This window comes from Aquarana catesbeiana, linkage group LG13, assembly GCF_042186555.1.
Source record: "Aquarana catesbeiana isolate 2022-GZ linkage group LG13, ASM4218655v1, whole genome shotgun sequence".
In the NCBI taxonomy this organism is placed as follows: Eukaryota; Metazoa; Chordata; class Amphibia; order Anura; family Ranidae; genus Aquarana; species Aquarana catesbeiana.
In genome coordinates, this window is record NC_133336.1 from 67,114,337 (window position 1) to 67,131,958 (window position 17,622).

The window sequence follows — 17,622 nt, forward strand, 5'->3', positions numbered from 1 at the left end:
CAACACACATCAAAATTTAAGCAAATAAGTGAATCAGCACTACACAAAATAAAAGATAATACAACCAATTTGATGCAGTGCTGTCATGACATTCCAACAAATTTTGTCAATACGTTTCTTGAATGTAGCACAGTAATGCAAATGTATTTATTGGACAGTTACCAAACTCTGTACCACCTAATGAAATCAGCCCATTAAAGTTAATATAACAACATTTTAAAACGTGTAAAATTGTATCAGTTTAGGATAGAAAAAAAAAAACAAAAAACAAAATGTTCACAAACAATAACATGCGTGCTACACTGCTGAATAAAGTTACTGTATCTTCAAAGAGTTACTTAATGCCTATTATCTACCATTTCCTCAATACCAAAAATAACTGACATTCCAAGGTTAAAAAAAAAATAAAAAAAACGTGCCTTTAGTGGTAGATGGCATTTTTGCTGAGAACCCAAGACCGTCAAATGTTTGGAGACCAGCCACCAATAACAGATTAAGAATGAAAATCTCTGAACACCTTTTGCTCTGGATAGAAACCCTTAAAATAGATTTACAACAGAGGAGTTCAAAAAAGTCACAATGACTACAGAAGCATCATAAACAGTAGTAATCAACTAGATTTCAGCTTGCTGTAGTCGGATTAATCCTAATTGGTTACTGAGCTGCCTGCTGCAAGCCTACCCCTTACCATCTTCTATAGACAACAAGCACCTGGACAAGGTTCACACCTTTTTACTTTTGTGGGGTTTATTTATTTATTTTATGTGTTTTGCGATGTGCATTTTGCAATTGTGTGGACTCATGTTTTTAATTCAATTTCATGCACTATGCGTTTTTCATGTTAGCCAATAAACTATTTTGGGCTTGTTACCAGGGGCTGCCAGCGCATAAAACGTACCCAACGGGCGTCACACATGGGTTTTCATGCGTTACTTTTATGGGCCCCAAAATGCAAAAAAATAAATAAGAAAAAAAAAAAAATAAATAAACAGATCTGAGCTATCTTCAATACTGTGCTTCAGAGCAGTGCATAAATGTGAACAGGCTCTGTCTAGAACATGGAGGACACATGCGTTTCAACGCATGCATTAAAATGCAAAAGTGTGAACGGGACCTTACATGGCAAGTGATTCATTGTAAAGTAAGTTTAAATCTCTTCTGTGCTGATAAATACTTAACATAGAGCCAAAAAGACACTATATAAATAAAAATAATAATCAGGATTTATATAGCGCCAACCGTTTGCACAGCACTTTACACTATAAAAGGGAGAAAGTACAGTTACAGTACACTAAAATACAAGAGCTCATAGGAGCTTACAATCTAATTGGGTGGGACAGGATTGATTTAGATGTACAGTACAATTTTCATAGCACCAGAATATACAAAAAAACAAACTGGACAAAGTAAACCAATGTTCGCTTTGTATTGTCCACTCCAAGGCTTGCTTACTTTCTTCCTACCTAGGCGTAAAAAAAAATAGCGCTCTGTTTTTTATACCCAGACAGCCAGTAAGTGGCAAATCAACAAATGTCTAAAATTAGTGTCCGATTAAAGATCTTCCAGCATGCTGGTAAATAATTCAAGAAATCCCATAAATGTTATTTGTTTATAAATCTATTTATAAAAGTGATCCAAAAACTATTTGGGGACTCTGCACCATTCTAGGTTTAGAATTAGACAGATTTCTGTGATCCAAATACAATATGGTCACTGGGCTACCAAGTCTTTAGTTAGAATTTTCTGTGATCAAATTATAATTTGGTTACTGCATCCAGTCTATAGTTGGACTATGGTTAATTTAGGTCATCTGAATACAATGTTATCACCGTGTGGCCATTCTATAGCTGTTACAAAACTCCACAATCATTAGATAAGGGCTCAACTCCTTCCTTACTTGTTAATGAATAGAATCTCAAGACAAAAAAAAAAAAACACAATATACTGTATACTAGAGAAAATTAAGCTTAATTAGAGAATGTAAATATGTATGTAGATACATGACAGCTCCCAACTGTATAAAATAATATATATATATATATATATATATATATATATATACACATATACATACATACACACATATATACATACATAAATTGTGCACATACAACACAAGACTACTAAAAATATCGTGCTGTCCCAGCTCCACTCACATTACTCAATATACTAAAGTGCTCCAAAAATGAAACACACGTATTTATACAGTATATTGACAGATGTGGGTGGACACCCAGCAAAAATCTGCTACTCAAATATGAGAGCCAACCAAAAAGCATCTAAATTGTCACTGATCGTTCCACATTGGGGATATGGACCGGTCCTGGGTCCACGTTGGACATATGGGCCCCTTTATATGGGTTGTCTGTCGATTCTTTAGCTAGCCTTGAAAGGTTTGCAAGATCATTTATTTATTTCTATTTTTTTAAATAATAAAATTGCAGTTGAGCAGGGACAACCAGAGAATATAAATGTCAGATCATCCAATTTGTCAGCAATAGATCTGCCTGTGTTTGCTCAGCACAGACCTTCCCCAGCAATATGAATACAGAGAACTAGCTGTACCCTTCAATACACGCCTATAGTCCATCGGGAACACAGACGCCTGGCTTACCTGTACAGAAGACAGCAGCCCCGAAGCGCCCGATCACATTTCCAGGTCAATCTTTGCCCTCCACATCGAGACGATCACAAAACCACAAACCAGCATCTGCAACAAGAGATTCTGCCGTTATCAGCCATTCCCCATTGCAATCCAAGGCTTCTTTCTAATGAGAATGTGATCAGGATTAGGCTTCCCCAGGCTTTTCCTCTAGAAGAGCGACATACACAGACCTGCACAGATGTGACTGTTCATTGAAGCAGAGGGGGGAATCCCTCCTCCTAGTGAATGGCACCGCCGTCATTGGACTGGCTGAGCTGAGACAACCCATAGGAGGAAGAGAAAACCTTTCCTGCCAACAGCCTGCATGATGCAGCTATGCAGATCCAGAGGAAGAGCAGGGAAGGTGTGCGATCAACTGAAGACATGACAAGGCAGCTTTACACCCCCCAATGGTATTGATTTATCATTGTGTGTCTACCATGTCCATAATAGTTTACCATATAAACACCAATTTGCAAAGATACCCAGACTGATTGTAAACAGAGCCTGAAAACAAAGGATTTACTACATGTCTGATTGGAGAAGGGCTTTATGAATGGTACAATCAAAGGATATTTTCACCTTTGAACAAAATTATATTATACACACAATATATATATATATATATATATATATATATATATATATATATATATATATATATATATATATATATAAATAATGTGTGTGTGTGTATATATATATATTTATTATAATATATATAAAAATAGTATACTGCAGGGGTTTATTTACTAAAGGCAAATCCACTTTGCATTGCAAACTTGGAAGTAAAGTCACTGTAGATCTGAGGGGGACATGCAAGGGAGATAAAAAACAGCATTTTAGCTTACACATGATTGGATGATAAAATCAGCAGAGCTTCCACTCAGATCTACAGCGACTGCACTTACAAGTGCAAAGTGGATTTGCCTTTAGTAAATCAACCCCACAGTATTTTATATATATATATATATATATATATATATATATATATATATATATATATATATATATATATATACATACACACACACATATACATATACACACACACATATACATATACATATACACACACACACACACACACACACACACACACACACATACAGGGTGCTGGGCGCATGGATTCCAATGGGGTTTTTTCCCGAAGGGCATGATTAGAGCTGGAGGCTCTAATTGGCTTCAAAAAAGGGTGGGCTCTGGGCACAGAGCACTGCACCAGAAGTCCACCCAGTTGTGTGACATTAGCGAATTAATATTCACAAACGTCTTCCTGTTTCTCCTCATGGCCAATCAGGAAACGCAGACCTAAGACCGGGGGGGGGGGAGCAACGATCGATCGGGGTTGTTTGGCCCCCAAGAAAAAATAAATATATTTATATATATATCTCCATCTCTATCATATACACACACAGCAGGTAAAATACGTATTGAACAAGTCACCATTTTTCTAGGTAAAGGTGCTATTGACATGAAATGTTCACGAGATATCAGTAACAACCCGTACAATCCATACATACATAGAAACCAAAACAAATACGTTCAGAAATTAAGTTATGTGTAAAAAAATGGAATGGCAGAGGAAAAAAAAAAAAAAAAAGAATTGAACACATGAAGAAGGGGAGGTGCAAAAAAGGCATGGAAAGCCAAGACATCAGTTGAAATCTATCAGTAAGAAAGCAATTCCGCCCCTTTTCATTGCAAATAAATATCAGCTGGTTCAGTCTCAACTGATGGCCTATAAATAAGGCGTCTCATTAGCAAGGTGTCACACATGAAACATCTCATGATGGGTAAATGCAAAGATCTCTCACAAGACCTTTGCAACCTTGTTGCTGCAAAACATACTGATGGCATTGGTTACAGAAGGATTTTAAACTTCTGAATGTTCCAGTGAGCACTGTTGGGGCCATAATCCAGAAATGGAAAGAACATTTCACCATAAACCGGCCTCGACCAAGTGCTCCTCGCAAGATTTCTGACAGAGGAGTGAAAAGAATGATCAGAAGAGTAGGCCAAGAGCCACTTGTGGAGAGTTTCAGAAAGACCTGGAATTAGCAGGTACAATTGTTTCAAAGAAAACAATAAGTAATGCACTCAACCACCATGGCCTGTATGCACGCTCACCATGCAAGACTCCATTGCTGAAGTAAAAACATTTTGAAGCTCCTTTACAGTTTGCTGCACAACAATTAGACAACCATGTGAAATACTGGGAGAATATAGTCTGGTCAGATGAGACCAAAATTGAACTCTTTGGATGCCAAAATACACACCATGTTTGTCAAAGGGCACTGCACATCACCCCAAAAACACCCCCATACCAATAGTGAATATTGGAAATGGGAACATCATGGTGTGAGGCTGTTTTTTAGTATATGGTTCTGGCAAACTTTATATCACTGAAGAAGGGATGAATGGAAAAATATACAGAGACATTATTAATAAAAATCTGCTGCCATCTACCAGGATGATGAGGATGAAACAAGGATGGACATATCAGCAAGACAATGATCCCAAACACAAAGCCAAGGAAACTCTCAACTGGTTTCAAAGAAAGAAAATAAAGCTGCTAGAATGGCCCAGCCAATCACCTGACTTGAATCCAATAGAAAATCTATGGAAAGAACTAAAAGATCAGAGTTCACAGTCGCACCAATTTAATATTGAACAGGGGCTGGCAGGGAGAACAATCCCAGATTTTATAAGTAGGGGGGTCAGTTTGAGGGTAGGGGGCTGTGCACTAAATATGGGTGTAATAGGTTTAAACAGGTATAGTGAGAATCTTGGCCAACTAATACAGAAAATATAATAATAAAGAATTATTAATCAGAGATTACCTTCAGTAAGAAAAAAAAAAAAAAAAAAAACACACATAGTAAATGCAGAAATATACAAGCTTAAAGTGGTTGTAAACCCTTACAGACCATGTTTTGCTACAGGTAAGCCTATAATAAGGCTTACCTGTAGCTACCCTGGATATCTCCTAAACCTGCAGGGTTTAGGAGATATCCCTTGTATTTGCATGTGCCAACGTCATCGGCACATGCGCACAGAAGCAGTGGCACGTACGTGCCGTTTGCTTCGTTACCGGCAGCTCCGGCCAATCACAGCGCCGGAGCCGCGATACCCGGAAGTAACCCCCGGGAGTAATGTCCCCGGCCGGTGCTGTGTACGGGCACCACAGCGAGGGCTTCGATCTCAGGTGAGTATTACATAATGAGCTAGTATGCTATGTATACTAGCTCATTATGCCTTTGTCTTGCAGGCGTTAGTTTTTTTTTTTTTTCTCAAAGTGGGTTTGCAACCACTTTAAAGGAGAAGCTTTTTTGGCTATGCTTCTCCTGGGGGGGGCGTCTTCAGCCAGCAGTGCTAAAGTTGTCAGCTGACTTTACAGAGCCGGTCCAGACTCTGAAAAGATCCCAACCACATAGTTGGGATCTGCTCAGAAGCCTGAAATGGCAGCTCCCTCCACAGCCCAGTGCTCCAGTGAGCGCTTGAGGGGCAGAGCAGAGAGCCGCAGACTGACAGTCACCAGCTCTCTGCAAGGTGAAGACCAAGAGCTGAGCAATCAGCCGTGTTTAATCGCTCAGTTCTAAGTCTTAGAGGTGGCAGGGGACAGCTTCAGCTGGGATTGGTTCTACAGCCATCTAGGCGAGTAGGATTTTTTTTTTTGGGGGGGGGGGGGGGGGGGGGATTCCTAAACTCTTTTAAAAACACATGTAAACTCCAACAGCGTACTGCTCTTTTTTGCTCCCCTTTGGTGTGTTAAATATACCACAAAAAAGACATTTGTTATATCTGTTTGATGAGTGCACAAAATAAATAATTATATCTGTAGATCTTGCTAGAAATCCAGTGACCTTGTAACTTGCTGTGCTCCAGTATTATCTCAAACGCACTTTTAACGAAGTTTGTGGCTGGCCTGCAAAACACCTCCCTCCATGTTATGGAAATAAGAGGGGAGTGTTCTGTAGAAATGGGAAAAAGAAGCACTGCTATTGCCACATCCGGATGTAGAGGGACATAAAAAAAGGGTACTACTAGAGTAACCAAAGGTCGGACTTTTTAGGCATGGAAACAATGGAGAAGTGACAAGAGTAATATTCATAACATTTATTGAGTAAAGTACATTGTATAAACAGTGTGTTCAAAAAGATAAAAACATGAAAATGATACAGTATGTACAGTGAACCCTTGTGCATCTACGCGTTTCGCCGTGAGGCTTCTTCAGGACACGATCAAGGTTCAGAGGTGTAACAAAAGAGAAAAGAGAGCAAGTCTCACTGTCCTCAGTTTGGTTGGGCCTCATGTACAAAATCCCCGCAGCTGGAAAATTTACAAAAATATGGAATGTTTATAGCAAATAGTATGTAAACTTCAGTGTTCTGTAGTCATAACAGTTTCATATCTAGGGTGACAACACCACTCCCCAATAGAATCAGCTCAGCGAGTGAGGAGTATCACCCATTGAAAATAAAGATAAAAGGAAAAAGCATTCAGCCAGCCACATCTAAGCATTGCTTTTTTACAGGCGTTTTTGCAGCGTTTTTGTACAGGTGTTTTGAAGTTGACAAGTCACCAATGAAAAGCAGTAAACACCTGTAGTCTTCCAAAAGAAGCTCATGTACTTTTTTTGAGCAATGGGTGTTTTGCTAAAGGCGATAGAATGCTCAGATGTGAACAGGGGCCATTGAAATGAATGGGATTTGCTTGTTCGGTGTTTTTAGAGCGGAGAAAAATCGCCCAAAATGCCTAAGTGTGAACGGAGCCTAAGGACTGGTAAAATGCAATGGATTATATTTTTGTTTTAGGTTTAGATACATTTTAAAGTAAAGTAAAGTAAATCTACACATTTCCCATGCAGGGTAAAACTAGGTTCAGATTTGTGCGTTACATGCATTAATGCACCTGGACAAAAAACGTGCTGCTTTTAATAAAACACGCTGGGGTGCCCTCAGAGTGGATTTCATTTAAATCAAGTAGATTTAAATCACTAGTAAAAAGGCTTGAATTAAATCATTTTTAAAGAGCAACTGTCATCTCTGTCTCGCAGCGATGGCTCTTCTGACCCGCTGTTGACTCACCGACAGTCCCATTCACTTTAATGGGACGACTGGTGATGCGGCAGTGACACAACAAGGTGAGGGACATGATGGCAGCAGGTGAGTGGATGCCCTCTAATGGACGCTGCCATGATGGATCTGAAATGACAGGTGCTCTTTAAATGTAAGGACTTATTCTTGCCGGTAGTTAGAATCTTTAATATTTGCAAACAAAATTGAGTTATTCTATTTAGAATAATAAGCTGTCAGGTTAGTAAAACAGCGATACCAGAACCAATTCAATCATACAGGTTGTAATGTACATAGATATGCACAACAATGGGATAAAGGAATGTTGCCGAATTTTGTTTAATCGCATGGTTACTGTGAAATTGTGTGAATGCATCAATGCAGTGCATGTTATCTCAGCTTGCAGAGCTTGGATTCATTGAATGAGTTTACCAAAAATTTATATATTGCAGAATATACAGCCTTATGCTACATAACTAAGCTCCATTTCATGCTGAATAAACCAAATTATTTATGTATCTTAAGTAGAAAACTATCTTTAGATAGATTTTTGCTCCGAATGCTTTTTATTCAAATAAAATTTGCTAAAAATCAAAATCAGATTTAGATAAAAAAAAAATCTGATTTAAAATAATTAAAAAAAAAAAAAAAATGATTTTTTTGTATTATTTTTTTTAAAAGCATTGATTTATATCCACCCTGGGTGCCCTTAATGCTTAATGGAACACCCCATGCACTGAAAACGGCAGCGCGGTCTCCTGCACACGGAAATTTGTGTGCAGCTGCATTTAAAAAAAGGTGTGGGGACCTTCCTCTTGCAGGAAACGCAGGCACCACAGCCGATTCAAATGAAAGGGCTGCTGTGCTGTGCTGTGCTTGTGCAAAGGCGGCACACAGAACAGGTCAGATGTGAACATAGCCTAAAGCAGGTTGAATGCAGCGTCTGAACTGTCATCTTCATTGTACACACAAAGAGGGAAACGGCTGACCTGTGTTTGATGCAAATGCAGTTTCAATATGCATGTCAGACAGAGGTCAGCAGATTCCCATTTATAGCTCAATGGTACAGTGGGGAAGACCATTCTGAGGATGCGCCTGACCTGCTTTGTATTACCTTACTCTGAACACACTATGTCCTATTAATGTGTTTGTTGTTAATGTTTTGTGTCTGACAGCAACACCCGTGTACAACAAGCCCTCAGGTCCAAAAGCAGTCAAGTACACCCAAAACTCTAAGGACTCGTTCTCACTTGCGGCAGCCCTAACGTCCCTCTGAAAAGTGATCTGTGGTGGATTGCTTTTCAGAGGGTGTTCAACAGGTGGGGAAGTAATATGTAGCCTTCTTATTGCCCATTTTAACCCTGAAAATGGCGACCCAATATGTAGCAAATTACCTGCACTGCAGGTGGTTGCGCCGTGGCCCCATTCTCTTAAATAGGTCATGTTCGGCAGAGGTTCCATTTTTGCTGTGGACACTTGTGTACAGTCCTGGGTGGCAGCCTGCCCTTGTTTGGGTGAGCGGTCGAGAAACCGTAAAACAAAAGCTTAGCTTTTACTGTCCCCTGGCACCCTAAGAATGAGCCCTAGGGCCGGTGTTTACAAGGCCAGAAACGTTTTGCCAGTTAAATAGCCCTTTGCCAGCCAGACTCCACCTTAAATTGAAAGAATTTCAAATAGACGGAGTCTTTAGTTAACCACCAGTTTCCTATGTTCTCAAATGACTCCACAAGCAACAATGAGAACACCTATCTTCTGCGGCCATTACAAAAGCTGGAACTCAAACCACAAAGAGTCTGAGTGCCGCTTCACACTATAGCGTTGTCAGACATTGCATGCGATTCGTACCACACTACTGTGCAGATCACATGGGATGTCTGGGCCAGATTGTATGGCTGAATTTGCACCGCATTAGGACCCTTTTTTGTCCGCACCAGAATCGGATCGCATGGGTGTTCACACCCATGCGATCCGATTCCTGCCCAAATTCACAGTTCTCACTGCGATATGCAAACTATTCTGGTTCACACCAGTGCGATGTGGGAACCAGCGCGATTCCAGTGCCGGTTCCCGTACCGCATAGAACTCGCAGACAAACACTGCCCTATGTGAACCGCTGCGGGTGTCAATAGAACGTTAATGACACCCCCAGATTGGTTCGCATATCGCAGTGCGAACTGTGAATTCGGACAGGAATCGGATCGCATGGGTGTGAACACCCATGCAATCCGATTCTGGGGCTTACAAAAAAAAAGGGGTCCTACGCGATTTTGGGTCAGATGCGATTTTGGGTCCGAATGCGATGCAAATTCAGCCATACAATCTGTAGGACTAAATTTGCATCGCACAGACATCACATGTGATCTGCACAGCAGTGCGGTGTGAATCATATGCAATGTCCAACATTGCACAACTGTGAACCAGCATTTCATATACTATACAGTTGTGTATTGCGTTTTAAAACGCACTTGAGTGCACAATAGTTTAGAGTTTTAAGGGTCGGTTTTACAGAAAAAAGGAAATGACGCAGTGCTGAAAAAGACATTTGGCAGTACACAGCTTACACCAGCCAGCATAGTCATCACAAAGAACGCTCCATGGGAAGGTGGGAGTACGGACAAGGTGTTTGCTGTAAATGGATTATGTAGCCTTGGGAGATAACATAACTTGCAGAAGCAGAACACCTCTTATCTCACAGATTCCACTGCGAACCTCAGGAAAACAAATGGCAAAGGTCTTTTCTTTACTACCCAAAGGAATGCTGAACTAAGTTTAAAAAGGGAAGTTTTTCTTTAAATACTTTGATAAAAAATTCTAAGAGATTATGCTGATACAAGTCATTTTAGCGATTTAGTTTAAACTGGTTTCTATACATAGTTCCTACATATTTAAAGCGGAGTTCCGGTTGTTTTTTTTTTTTTTTTGTTTTGTTTTTTTTTTTAGATAAAAGTACCCCTTGTTCGTTTACATTTTGCCATCTTCAAAAGTCTCCCTTGTTCTGTTGTTGTGCAGCATCGAACGCTTCCTTTTCCTTCTTCTGCGCAGTGCGGCCATCTAGACTGTGGGCATGTGAAGCCGCTGGGTTTCTCTTCGGGGACTCGGTGTATGCTGACTACCCAGCATGCACCTCCCGATCTTGCGCAGTGCGATGGAAGCGCGCCCCACTGCATGTCGGCCGGGTTTCCATAGCGATGGCGGCGTCTGCTTTGAAGTAATATACAATGGCCGTGCTATTCTGCTCCTTCTCACAATGAGCATCTGGAGTTTATGGACCAACTGAGAAAAAGGTACTCAATGTGTGGCCCATAGGTCATCGTAACCATTGTTAAACAAGAAGACTGTGATAGCAGTGGATTCCGAGCTCCCTCTAGTGGCTAATGTGTAAATCTCTATATTTAATACAGGGACAAAAATATGGAAGAGATAATGTAAAACAAACAGCAAAGGATACTATTTTGTAACTTAATGCATTCTCTGCATTAAGGTGAGAAATTCACTGTCTTTCTTACCCCCATCCATGATTCTGAGCATGCGTGGCACTTTGTGTGTCAGAATTGTCTACACACAATCGGAATTTACGCGATGGGATTTTGTTGTCGGAAAATTTTATAGCCTGCTCTCAAACTGTGTGTCAGAAATTTCGATGGAAACTGTCCGATGGAGCCCACACACGGTCGGAATTTCCAACAACAAGCTCCGATCGCACATTTTCCATCGGAAAGTCCGACCGTGTGTACAGGGCTTTACACCGCAGCACCATTCCTCTCACTTCCTCAACTCACAGGAGACACTCAGTCAAACTCCTGTGAAGAGGGAGCAGAGGTGTGGCTTACCAGCGTGCTGTGTGTCTATGGAAGCACACAGCCCAAAGCAAAAGCATGCATGGGTGACTCACTAGCCCATGGCTTGCTATGATGGAAGGAGGAATGGACGGTGCCAGCAGGTGACTGCCAAAGGGGTGGTAAAGGACTGTTCTGTGCAATATCGTTGCACAGAGCAGGTAAGCATCACCTCTTTTCTGTTTTAAGAAAAAAAAAAACCTTTAATATTACATTACGGAAAAACATTGCTTTGATAATATGTCAATATATGCATTCACTGAAATCACATCACAACTAATTTAAAGTGTTACTAAACCGAAAACAGTAAAATCGGTCTGTATATGCAGTAAATCATGCTTGTACATTGTGGAGCCTAAGGGGTTAATCCAGTGCAATGTGTAAAAAAGGCGGTTTGATCTTGTCTTCTCTGATCCTCCCCTTCTTTCACAGTCCCCAATCTATTCCCCGATTGCACAGAGCCTTGGGGGCACTCTGCAATGCTTAGATTGGTGTGTATTGCTAGAAGGGTTTTTTTTGGGGGGGGGGGGGGGGGTTTTTTGGGGGAGAGTACATGTGATCAGCACAGGGACAATCAGCACTGTCCAGACAGAGTCAGGGGTCATACAGCCCCATAGGACAGTCAGAGGGGAATGAAAACTTCTCCTACAAGCTTTAACCAGTGTTTGGCCGGACACTGATAGAATTCACAAGACAGCTATATACTGCTGATGAGAAAAGGTTACTAAAGTAATTGAATTTCCATGTGTGTACTGTGGGAGACCAGATATAGTGAATGCAGGGTCCTGGGTTTAGTAACACTTTAATGTAGCGTATTGAGTAGACAGGCTGCACCACCTGTCAAACACGGCCATTCAAGTCCAAGGGGCTGTGCCACAACTTTGACCCAAGTGCTTGGCTCCTGTTTGTGGCACTCTGGCCCTATTATAAAACTGCTGGTTGGGGAAAAGAACCCATTCACAGCAGCTGCTTAGCGGCACTCTGAAAAGCCGTCCACTACCTACTAGGGGTGCAACGGATCGTCACCGATCCGTGATCCGAATGGGTCAACCTGTTCAAGTCGGCATACAGGCGGAGCGCTCCGCTGCCTTGGCCTTAGGAAAGGCCAGGGCTTCAGCCTAGCTCCGGAGTGGCGGCCATCTTGATACACCTAGGTGAGCGGCGCGCTGACGTCATCATCAACTGCATGCAAGCAGACAATCGTAGGGGAGATGTGGATATTACAGTGGGGGAGATGTGGGGAGATGTGGATATTAGTTGGGGAGATGTGGATATTACAGTGGGGGAGATGACGTGGATTTTACAATGGGGGGAGATTGTGATTATTACAATGGGGGAATGACGTGGATATTACAGTGGGGATTATGTTTGTTTTGTTTTTTTTTTTGTTTTTGTTTTTTTGCTGATCCTAAAAATGATCCAATCCGTGACTCTGATCCGAGGTATGATCCGAACCGTGTGTTTTTTGATCCGTTGCACCCCTACTACCTACTAAATGTCAGTGAGGTTCATCTACTTGTAGATAGGAAAACAACATTGCCACATACAGTATTGAAGATAAATGCAGGTTTTCGTGTTCCTGGAAACCTAACTGACACATAAACCAATACTAACTAAACAAACACTGACACGCATCAAGGCATGATTCTTTGTGCTTTTGAATAGCCAAACACTGAGCTATACAACAAATATGCATCACAAGGACTTTTTCCCAGTACAGCAGGCGGGTGGGAATGGCTGCTATTGGAAAAACATCATATTCTCTCATGTCCACGCATTGTGCTCATGTTGAAAAGCACAGAAAAGTACATGACAGCGCAGACAGCAACACCAAACTCCAAAAGGCCATGAAGGTGCAATCAAGTCAAATTTCCTGTAATTTTCCAACACACTAACTTTAAAAGGCAGAGCAAACCTTCCAATCTTTACACATTAGACTCAGATCACAAAACTTGACACAAAGCTAAGGGTTTTTTGCAGCCATGCAAGTAGTTTTTACTTCGCGTTGGACCCCTCATTTTGAGAATAGGTCCTTATTCTGGTGTGTTAGATTGTCTTCTCTACGGGGTCATTTGTCCTTACCACGCTTTTTTTTTTTTTTTTTTTTTTAATTCTTACAGCCTCAGCATAAATCAATTTAAAACGCAACTAAAACAGTCCATCTTTCAATTCCTCATTCATCACACTTAAAATTATTAGGAACAAAAGTCGACATCAGGTCTAAATATGGACATGGAGTTTACTGCTCACGAATGGCCATCCTCCTAGAAGGTTATGGAGCGGATTTAATAGAAGCATGTATGGGAATGTTTACATTTTTCTTCTGTAAAGCTGGGCTACATTTTTTCACCCTAGTACCAAATACCTCTAGCCTGACAGTTCGCACACCACCGAGCAGGTATTCACAGCGACAGACCCTCTTTTCCATAAATGCTAGATCGAAATAATATGCTTTTATTAGAATGACTACATTTCTATTACAGAATTACATTTTAAAAAGCAATTGACTGTATGTATGTATGTATGTATGTATGTATGTATGTATGTATGTATGTGAATTTGTCTTGATAACAGCCAATAAATCTCCTGCAGAGGCTGACTGGGAGACACAGGGACAGAATTACAGTGCCTTGAAAAAGTATTCATACCTCTTGAAATTTTCCACATTGTCATGTTACAACCAAAAAAATTAATGTATTTAATGGGATTTTATGTGATAGACCAAAGTGTCACATAATAATTGTGATGTGGAAGGAAAATGATAAATGGTTTTCAATTTTTTTTTTTTTACAAATAAATATGTGAAAAGTGTGGTGTGCATTTGTTTTCACCCCCCCGAGTCAATACTTTGTAGAACCAGAATAAATTAAACTGCGCTATACATAAAAATGAAAACATAGAAGACAGTGACATATATGTCTTAGAGCATATACCAACTTCTATGAGGGCTACCAACCCTTTAATTGGCTATAAGTAAAGCAGTATTGAATAAGTGGAGCTCATAAGTGTGCAAAATGAGCCAAAAGTGTAGAAACTAAAGTGCTCTAAAAGTGTCCACAGATGGTGTGTTCAGGGTGATGTGCAGTGTTAGTTTTCCACCACACACAGAATTTTGCTTTAAGGCCAAAAAGTTAAATTTTGGTCTCATCTGACCAGCGCACCTACCGTGTTTGCGGTGTCCCCTACATGGCGTCTTTTGGCTTTCTTTCAACAATGACTTTCTTCTTTCCACTCTTCCATAAAGGCCAGATTTGTGGAGAGCACAACTAATAGTTGTCCTGTAGACAGATTCTCCCACCTGAGTTGTGGATATCTGCAGCTCCTCCAGAATTACCTTCACGGATAAATGCTCTCCTTGCCCAGCCTGTCAGTTTAGGTGGACGGCCATGTCTTCGTAGGTTTGCAGTTGTGCCATACTCCTCTCCATTTTCGGATGATGGATTGAACAGTGCTCTGTGAGATGCTCAAAGCTTGGGATATTTTTTTTATAAACTAACCCTGCTTTAAACTTCTCCACAACTTTATCCCTGACCTGTCTGGTGTGTTCCTTGGTCTTCATGATGCTGTTTGTTCACTAAGGTTCTCCAACAAACCTCTCTGAGGGCTTCATAGAACAGCTGTATTTATACTGAGATTAAATTACACACAGGCAGACTCTATGTACTAATTAGGTGATTCTGAAGGAAATTGGTTGTACTAGATTTTAGTTAGGGGATATCAGAGTAACAGGGCTAAATACAAACGCATGCCACGCTTTTCAGATATGTGTAAAAAAAAAAAAATATGAAAAACCATCTATCATTTTCCTTCCACCTCACAATTATTTGCCACTTTGTGTTGGTCTATCACATTAAAAACCCAATAAAATACATTTTTTGTTTTTGGTTGTAACATGACAAAATGTGGAAAATTTCAAGGGGGATGAATACTTTAAGGCACTGTAGCAGCCAATCAGGCTCTGCTGCAATGCAATGCCTGTGTCAACAATGAAATTAATGATAGGAGTAGAGAGGATGACATGAGTGTGCATCTGCTTAATCATTGTCCCACCGGCAGGTTGGATGTGCCCCCAAACAGTGCTTCAGTAACAGGTCAAGGATCTAAATATACTGTCTGGCAGGGGAACTCTGTAGTGGAAAACTGGCTCCACAAAACTACAAAATGATTTATTGGGTAAAATATTTATAAATAATGAGTGACCATTAAAAAGGAACTGAATAAGTAGAAAATAACTAATGAGCAAACCAAGTTATAAGTGCCAAAGAGTGGCTGCCAACATTAAAGGTGTTCCCACACAGTAAATGAAATCAAATAATAAATAAATGTGGCACTTACTCATATAGAAATCAAAGTGAAGAAAGAACATTGCGACTGTTCTTTCTTCACTTTGCTTTCTATATGAGTAAGCTCCACATTTATTGATTTCATTAAAGAGGAACTGCAGTCTGCTTGCATAATTTTTAATAAAAACATCTTTGCTAATCTGAAGCTTCCCTCCAACCACTTTGCATATTATTTTATATATAATGTGAATCTGTGCTTCCCAAATATGCTGCAGAAAGCTCCCTCCACTAAGTCTGCCTGCAGCCATTTTAACTGAGGGCAGCTGTTCACTTCCTTGATTTACACAGACACACAGAGGCACACCTCCAGATCTGCAGCTGTCATTGGCCCTATTATGACTCATCCCCCCTCCCTTCCTGGCAAACTCTTATGAGAGTGAGAGAGAGAGCTGTGCATGATGTCATAAGCCTAGGCTAATGACCAAACAAGAAACAGGAAGTGGGCTGTATAAGGTATTTACTGGCAGAAAAAAATGGTTCACTATCCAAAGTTAAAACATCAAGGGCAGAAGATTTAATAGATGGAAAGTTGAAAAATTACTGAAGGTCTGCTTTATGTAATTTGCTTAGAGCTTAGAATGATAGTAAAGCCAATTACTAAAACCTCGTACACGGTTCATTATGTTAACATCATTTTAAATAAAAAATTTCAGTCCTCTCAAAGATGCAGCTTTCATTTTAAAGGACAAGTTCATATTTCATAACATGTTACACCCATATCCAAGGTGTAACCTGTTACCAAATGAGCATCCCCTGCACCCCCTCGAGTCTCTCGTGACAGCGAGCTGGGATCCTCTCCCTGTACTGGCTGTCACAATTTTAAAAAAAAATGGCCATGCAGGGCCCTGCCCACCTGGCCATGTCATCCATTCACAGAGTTCTATAAATGGAGAAACTACAAATACCATCAGCCTTTGCGGCTGACGGCTTGTAGTTTCAATAAACTACCAGGGCGCGAATGAGCGCTCTAGGTAGTTAATTGATTCTTCCTGTCACTCAGTAACTTTCTGCCCATAAAAGGTACAGGCAAAGCCCCACACTGGCAGTCTGCAGGAGCCTAAGATTGCACCCGCGGACTGCTATTGCGTTACAGGCTCTTAAAACAAAATGAATGCACATTTTTTTTTACCTGAAAAACGATGTGCATTTTTAGTTTCTTTAGTAAGAGTAAGTGAGAGTAGACTCCCATGGATGATTATAGGTAAGCCTATAGTAAAGCTTACCTATAGGTACAGTAAACATCTCCTAAACATGCACTGTTTAGGGGATATTTAATTGTGAACCTGCTGGTGACATCACTGGTGCATGTGCTCTGAAAGAGCGACATACCGTGCCGTTCTTCAAAGCCCTGTGCCGTAAAACGCGGCTCCCGCGTGCAAGCGTGGGAGAGACGTCATTGCAGCTCGTCCAATCAAAGGACTGGAGCCCGCCAAACTGGAAAGAAGACCAGGTGAAGATGGAAGCAATGTCAGTGGTGACAGCGCGACACTGGAGGGCTTCGTTTCTAAGGTACGTTTCACGTAGTGTGCTAGTATACGATGCACATTAAAACTTTGCCTTGCAGGTTTGGAAAAAAAAAGACAGATTACTACTGCTTTAAAAAGGTGAACTTATCCTTTAAGGTCCTTGTTCAGGTACAGCCTGTTATGAGATGACAACTGTCTTTTGAATTGTACTCTTGCAAAATCACCATCACATGTTCCTCTGATGGAGACTACAGG

General features: G+C 40.6%; 1 protein-coding gene across 5 annotated transcripts in view; it reads right to left on the bottom strand.

Moving 5' to 3' along the window:
* DAAM1 (dishevelled associated activator of morphogenesis 1) overlaps nt 1–17,622 on the bottom strand; it is a 295,359-nt gene that overhangs the window by 195,650 nt on the left and 82,087 nt on the right. For 3 of the 5 annotated variants that reach the window (XM_073609931.1, XM_073609932.1, XM_073609933.1), the window contains exon 2: nt 2,615–2,710. The exons of 1 other annotated variant lie outside the window; for it this stretch is intronic. The gene's annotated coding sequence lies outside the window, so the exon portion shown is untranslated. Of the gene's footprint in view, nt 1–2,614; nt 2,864–17,622 lie in introns of those variants that run through there. One more of the 5 variants, XM_073609935.1, reaches the window with a different exon arrangement.